The sequence below is a fragment of the Vigna unguiculata genome, chromosome 5, assembly GCF_037176805.1.
Source record: "Vigna unguiculata cultivar grain cowpea cultivar isolate G323 ecotype 2 chromosome 5, ASM3717680v1, whole genome shotgun sequence".
Taxonomy (NCBI): Eukaryota; Viridiplantae; Streptophyta; class Magnoliopsida; order Fabales; family Fabaceae; genus Vigna; species Vigna unguiculata.
In genome coordinates this window covers 27,339,823-27,347,066 of record NC_140796.1, presented here as the reverse complement: position 1 = coordinate 27,347,066, position 7,244 = coordinate 27,339,823, and the positions used below count along the sequence as shown (strand labels likewise).

Sequence of the window (7,244 nt, the reverse complement as noted above, 5' to 3'; positions counted from 1 at the left end):
AGGACCAACGAAGTATTTTAATCAAAATTAAATAATAATTATAAAGTATTATTCTGTTTCCCAAGTCACCACCGGAAACATCAACCTTTCTTAAATGAGTGTAGGCACTCAGATTATTTGGAAACTATAAAAGGATATAACCTACAATATTTTAGCAATTATTAGTTAAACTATAAATTCTACAAGTAGCATTTCTTAATATTTTACAAAGTCCAAGTAATTATTTTCAAGCAAAATAAACATGAAATTCTCCAATAGCATAACAGAGACAGAATACATAAACACTACCATAATATGTCACTCAGCATCCTAGTCAATCTTTTCTTAAAAGAAAAGTTGCTAAGTGTGTTGCCAATGATACATTTATCCTGTGTGTTGACTCATAAATATATTGAAAGCAAACAAGCTTCCAACTTCACTGCACCAACAAGCTTCCAGTCACAGTCCAAAATCCAATAATATAGCCAAGTACAATGACAAAATAAAACCACAAATTCTCTACTTTATCCTCTTTGTGATCTTTTTCTTCATCTTCATTACCACCTTTGAAATGATCATCGATGCACTTATTCGGCAGTGGATGTCCACACAGAAATGGGTTGCCAGCATAAATAAAAGGATCATCATCAAGGGTTGATAATTGAGTTCCTTTGGGAATCCGTCCTGAAAGGTTGTTGTAGGACAAATTTAAGTGACTTAACCAAGTTAAACTAGTTATGATCTGTGAAATTGCACCAGAAAGTTGGTCATGAGAGAGGTCAAGAGATTCTAGTGATTTCATGTCCCCTATCCTTTTGGGGATATGGCCTGACAAACGATTGTGTGATAGATTTAGGCCAAGCAATGCACCAAGTGATGTTATTCCATCTGGAATAGATCCAGTCAAATTGTTATTTGACAAGTCCAAGTTTACCACAAGTTTTAGATTTCTGGTGTAATCTAGTTCTATTCCTTTCACGACCTCTCTAACATCTTGTTCATACCATTCAACAAATCTACTAGATTGGTTGACAGAAATATTCTTTCGTGAGACCATACCTGTGAGATTTCCGATGCAATGAGGGATTGGACCCATCAAGTTGTTGTTTGAAAGGTCCAAAATTTGCAGTGCAGAGAGTTGGCACAATTGTAAAGGAATTGTTCCGTTCAACCTGTTTTGCCGTAGCCTTAGAATCTGCATCGAGGAAAAGATATTCCCCATCCATGAAGGGATAATCCCAGACAAATGGTTCTCTCCGACATCCAAAATTAAAAGTTGATTTAAATTTCTCAGTGATGATGGAAACCCCCCATGAAGGCTGTTATTGTTCAAATGTAGCCATGCCAATGTAGGTAGATTACCCAGAGAGCTAGGAATGACACCTGATAAATTGTTAGATGCCAAATTTAGAACATTGAGCTTTTGAGTAACACTCCAACAATTAGGAATTTCACCAACTAACATGTTTCCTGAAAGGTCAAGACTGTACAAGGAGTCTATTCTGCACAATGAATCTGGAAGGAGACCACTTATAAGGTTGTTTCCAAGAAGCAAATAACTGACATTGGGCAAGCTATCAGAAATATCTTGGGGAAGTGACCCTCTGATATGATTATTTGTGAGATTTAAGTAGTAAAGTTGGCTGGGCCATCTTATGTCAGACACCAAATTCTCCAAATGATTAAGGGATATGTCTAAGTTGTGAAGGTTTAGAAGCTGACTAAGACTGTAAGGAATGTTTCCGTGTAACTTATTTTCAGACAGATAGAGGGTGCACAAATTTTGAAGTTGACCAATATTGTGAGGAATGGTACCGTTTAAAGAGTTTCGTGAAATATCTAGATCTGTTAGGCTGACAAGTTGCACTAAACTCATTGGAATGACCCCATCAAAATGATTGGAAGAAAGAATTAAAATTTTTAAACTGACAAGTTCCCCGATACAGTCAGGGAGAGAACCGGTGAAGTTATTGTTGGAAAGCACAAAATTCTGCAGATTGACGAGTTTGGTTATTATAGAACAAGGAAGTGTTCCAACCAACTTATTGTCAGTCATGATCAATGAACTTAGATTTTCAAGCTGTCCCAACCATGGTGGCAAATGACCATTACATTCGTTGTGACTTAAATCCAAATACATCAAATCGTGCCTAATGCATTCAAAATGTGTATGGTTTCCAAAAGCATCACTTTGAACTTTGTTTCTTGACATATCAAATTGTTTAAGATGGCAACAGTTTCCCAGAAGATATGCTAGAGATCCCTCAATATGATTTACATCATTACCTGAAAGACTGAGGTATTGAAGACCCTTTAACTCACCTAACCACCCCGGAACAGAATGAAACTTGTTTTGTGAAAGGTCGAGAGAAACCAGGGAAGTCAGATTGTGTAAAGCAGATGGAAGTGAGCCATAAAGGGCATTACTGTCAAGAAATAGACTTACGAGATTAGCAGAGGTTCCCAACCAGAAGGGAGTGGAATTCAGGTTGTTGTGAGAAAGGTCAATGACTGCAATGGAAGTCATATTTTGAAAAGCATCCACAAACGGAGTCTGAAGTCCATTTTCTGCTAGATTGAGGTATTCCAGTTTGGAAAGGTTTGTGGTGCTAACATGTTGAGGGGTGTGCAACTTATCAAGTCCACAATTTCTCAAATCTATTTCCATCAAAGAAGGAAGCATGTTGAGTGAGTGCAACAAATTTTGTGGCTTACCAAGATACACATCACTCATGTAAAGGTATTGGAGGGATGAAAGTTGAGAAATCCAGTAGAAGTCATCCGCATATAAATGAGCATTGAAGCTCAAATCAAGAATGAGCAATTTTGTGAGGTTCCCAAGATTGTACGGGATCCTACCACTAAAGTCACTATCAGCGAGATAAAGGACTTGTAGATGGTGCAGGGTTTGAATGAACGCTGGTATTGAAGTATTATGAAAGTTGTTTCCACTCAAATCCAAATAAGTTAGATATTTAAGGTGCAATATAGAAGGGGGAACACGTTGAGCTTCAAGGACATGGTCGTAAAACTTACAGTTTGGTTGAAAATCTCCTCGTAAGGGATAACAAGGATTTCGGAGATCAAGCTTAACAACATGGCCTGTAAGATTATTGCAAGCTACACCTTTCCATTGGCAGCAACTACTTCCTTCCCAAGATGAAAGCCTTGATGAATCTCTAAAGCTTCCTTTGATCCTTAGAAGTGCTTGTCTTTCTTCTTCATTGCAACCAAGTGGTGCATGGCCACATGAACATAACACTGCAAATGCTGCAGTCAAAAGGAAAACAACAGCAAAAGTCAACCCCAACATGTCTGCTGAAGAGTGTCAGAGTACAAAAAAGAGAGTTGGCGAGGAGCAACAAAGTAAACAATATTTAGGCGTCTCTTGGTTTATCAAATAAAACTCTGAATACAGGAAACTGAAATGTTGCGACTTGACTTGAGGTCAGTTATTGTGCATCACTAGCAAAATGGACAAAGTTAAGTGTGAAGGTTTGATTTCTTCGGATGTTAGTCATGTCGATGATTTAGAAATATAGACAGAAATGCATATAATGCATGTGTTTCCATTAATTCTCCACAGCTGAGGCGGGAATTCGAGACTTTTCGAAGACCGAATTCCGACCTCCAACCGCAAATACTTCTCTTTACACATGTTTCAGCACATCTAATACTATACATACAATTGTGAACTATCAAATGGAAAGTTTATCTATTAAATAATATATCTGATCTAATTCAATTCAAATTTTTAATTCTACAACAGGAAAAAGTGTTAATGTGTCAATCAAACAGAATTTCCAGCGTTCAAGAAAAAATTCAAAATGCTGAAGTTATGTCTTCTTTTTTTTTCTGTCTCTCCCTCTCTCTCTTTTCTTCTCATGTCTTTCCCACTCACACACACACACTCTAGACTCTTCAGCTTCTTCTCAACCTTCCTCTTTTCTCTGTTTTTCTCACGCGCACACAACACCTCTTCATCTTTCTCTTTTCAGCTGTTTCAAATGAGAAGATTTGAATATATCGTTTTTTTAAGCAGATCTGAAGATGTTGTATCTCTTTTTTCGTAAGTGTTATCACCTTTCTCAAGCAAGCAACTCATTTTCTTCTTATATTTTGTCAGATCTAACTTTTTCATGCATTTTTTTTACAAGTTTAAACCCAAAAGTCGATTTTATTTTGAGTTTTCTCAAGCGAACAACTCATTTTTTTCTTATATTTTGTCAGATCTAACTTTTTCATGCGTTTTTTTACAGGTTTAAACCTAGAAGTCGTTTTTATTTTGAGTTTTCTCAAGTGAACAACTCATTTTCTTCTTATATTTTGTCATATCTAACTTTTTCATGCGTTATTTTACAGGTTTAAACCCAGAAGTCGATTTTATTTTGAGTTTTTTCAAGCGAACAACTCATTTTCTTCTTATATTTTGTCAGATCTAACTTTTTCATGCATTTTTTTACAGGTTTAAACCCAGAAGCCGTTTTTATTTTGAGTTTTCTCAAGCTAGCAACTCATTTTCTTCTTATATTTTGTCAGATCTAACTTTTTCATGCGTTATTTTACAGGTTTAAACCCAGAAGTCGATTTTATTTTGAGTTTTCTCAAGCGAACAACTCATTTTCTTGTTATATTTTGTCAGATCTAACTATTTTTTGCTTTCTAACAACTCATTCCTTTCTCAATTCTCAGATCTAACTATTTGTTTCGTTTTTGTACAGGACTAATATGGTTCACTGCGACATATGGTTTTATTACCCAGAATTGGTCACTCTAACGACTATTTATTTTTTTGTTACTAAAATTTGTCATTATTCAAATATTTTTTTGTAGTCTATAAAGTATCTTAAAGTATCGAACACGGATACGTGACTCAAATTGAAGTATCGGTATATCATAAATTTTAAACCTAATTCAATCTCATAAAGTCAGCTTGTAAAATGAGATTTGTATTTATTTGTATACTATAAATTAATCTTTTCTAGTTGATTTATAATATGATGTAAAAAAAGTTAATTTTTCAGACAGTAGAAACTGAAAATTATTTGTAATTTTCAAAATCATATAATTTATAAAGAACAAAACAAGAAATGTTTTTATATGAAAGTTCAGAAAGAAACTATCTACACAGAATTCAGATTATAGGATAGCATATAGTCTAGCACTATTTTATAGCATAAAAATCTTTCTCATCTTCAGCAAATAAATAAAGATCTTAAGTTTCTTGTTTGTGTTCTAAAATAAAATTGCACTTAAAACAGATATATATTGTAACCACTCTATTTGTTTGATGATATGTAATATTCTAAGTTATCTTTGAGTTCAAGAACTTCATATATTACAAAAGATTAGATTAATTAACATTGATTTACGCTATTAGTACCAAAGTAATTATTTATTTTATTATTTATGAGAAGTCTTTTATCAAGAGAACGTTTACACCGAACTAAACAACTAATTACCATGATTCAACTAATAAAGTGATGCTCAATTTATTAATTAATAGTTTTAGTTAATATTAATTAGGATTTTGGTAAATATCGAACAATGTTATATGTAAGTAATATTTAAGTAATGTATGGCGTAGTTATTATATATAGTTCATATTGGTCAAGATTATTTTTTAACTCATGTAATAGAAGTTTAAAAATTCATGTTGTTGACACTACCAAGGATTAATGGACAAACAATTTACCTATGTTTGCCAAAAATTAAATTTGACTAATATTGGTTGAAGAACAATTTCAACTAACATCAATTGAAAAATTTGTGTTCGATATCAGTCGAAAAAAGAAAAACTAACAAACGCTGATGTTAATAAAAAAAAAAAAAAAAAAAACTAATGAATCTCGTGAGTAATGAATAACATTCATTAGATCAGTGAAGTGCGTATTTTGATGGTGTTGGTTAAAAAGTAAACGTGATCAACTTCAACCTAGTTCTCTCGGTAATCAACCTACATAGGCATGCCTACATTTCAACAATAACAGCTTTCATGAGGGTTTACCATCATCTATGAGAAATTTAAATCAGCTTTTAAATCATATATATTTTTTCATATGGTTTAATTATAAAAAAGTTGTGGTATATAATATTGATATTACACACATAAAATATTTAATATTACTTTTATTTTAAAATTTTAAAATAATAATATTATGAATTTTTAATTTTTTATAATATTTAATTTTTTCTATTTCTATCGTGCGTGATAGACGTTGACAATGCCAAAATGATTTTGGTTGTCAGGAACGGCCAAGCGAAAAATCAGCTCGTGTGGATGGAGTGGAGACAGAAGTTGCGTATAAAAGCCTTCTGAACCATTAAATTCAGGAGGTTTCAAAAAGAAAAATAATATTTTGAAAAACGGTACCCCATACATATTTGAGATTTTCTTGATATGACTGCTCCAAAATGGATTCAAAAATATCTTAATAACTAATTTAAAATATAATTTTATATTTTTTAAAAAGGTTATTTTAAAAAATATTTCTCAAAACGTTCAATTTTAAGAAATATATAAAAAAAGGTGTAGATATTTTTATTATAATTTTAATAAGACATAGTTTGATGATTACAACTTTTATAAGAAATACAAAAAACAAAGTGTAGACATTTTTATTATAATTTTAATAAGACATAGTTTGATGATTACAACTTTTATAGATTATAAATATAGATTAGAGAGTGTAGAAAGAATAAAGGGTGCAGAGACAAGAGTTGTTAAATTTTAGAAATGAATGAAGATAATCATTTTTCAAATTTAATTATGTTAATGTTTTTTGATATTTTAAATAGTCCTAAGAAGTAACACTTGGAGACAGATAAACTATCCGTCCCCGTTTCCAATGGCGGATCTTGGCCAAAATTTATGGGGGAGCCAAAATAATATACTCAATTTATATATTTAATATTTTTGTCAGGAAAAATTAATACATAATCTAATATAGCTATAATTATAATAGAAAATACATATATCTAAATAATATTGTCATCATTCATTTTTTCATATTCTTGAATTTATCAAATAACTGAATCATAACTACATTTTTTAGCTATTTTTTTCAATGTAAATAACCATATTATCTGTAAAATATTGATGTTCCATTTTACTAATATGCATATATTGATTCAAAAGTCATCACAATATTTTGTTCTCATCTTCACTTCTTTTTTATCAATTTTTAAAAAATAAATTTATTCTTTAATTCTTTTTATCAATATACCTGTCTATAAAACAAGTTTAAGACTAAAAAAATAATTTA

General features: G+C 31.8%; 1 pseudogene; it reads right to left on the bottom strand.

Annotated features, from left to right (window-relative positions):
• Positions 1 to 284: 284 nt before the first annotated feature.
• On the bottom strand, positions 285 to 3,292 carry LOC114186249 (uncharacterized; annotated as a pseudogene).
• Between the last annotated feature and the right edge of the window lie 3,952 nt (positions 3,293 to 7,244).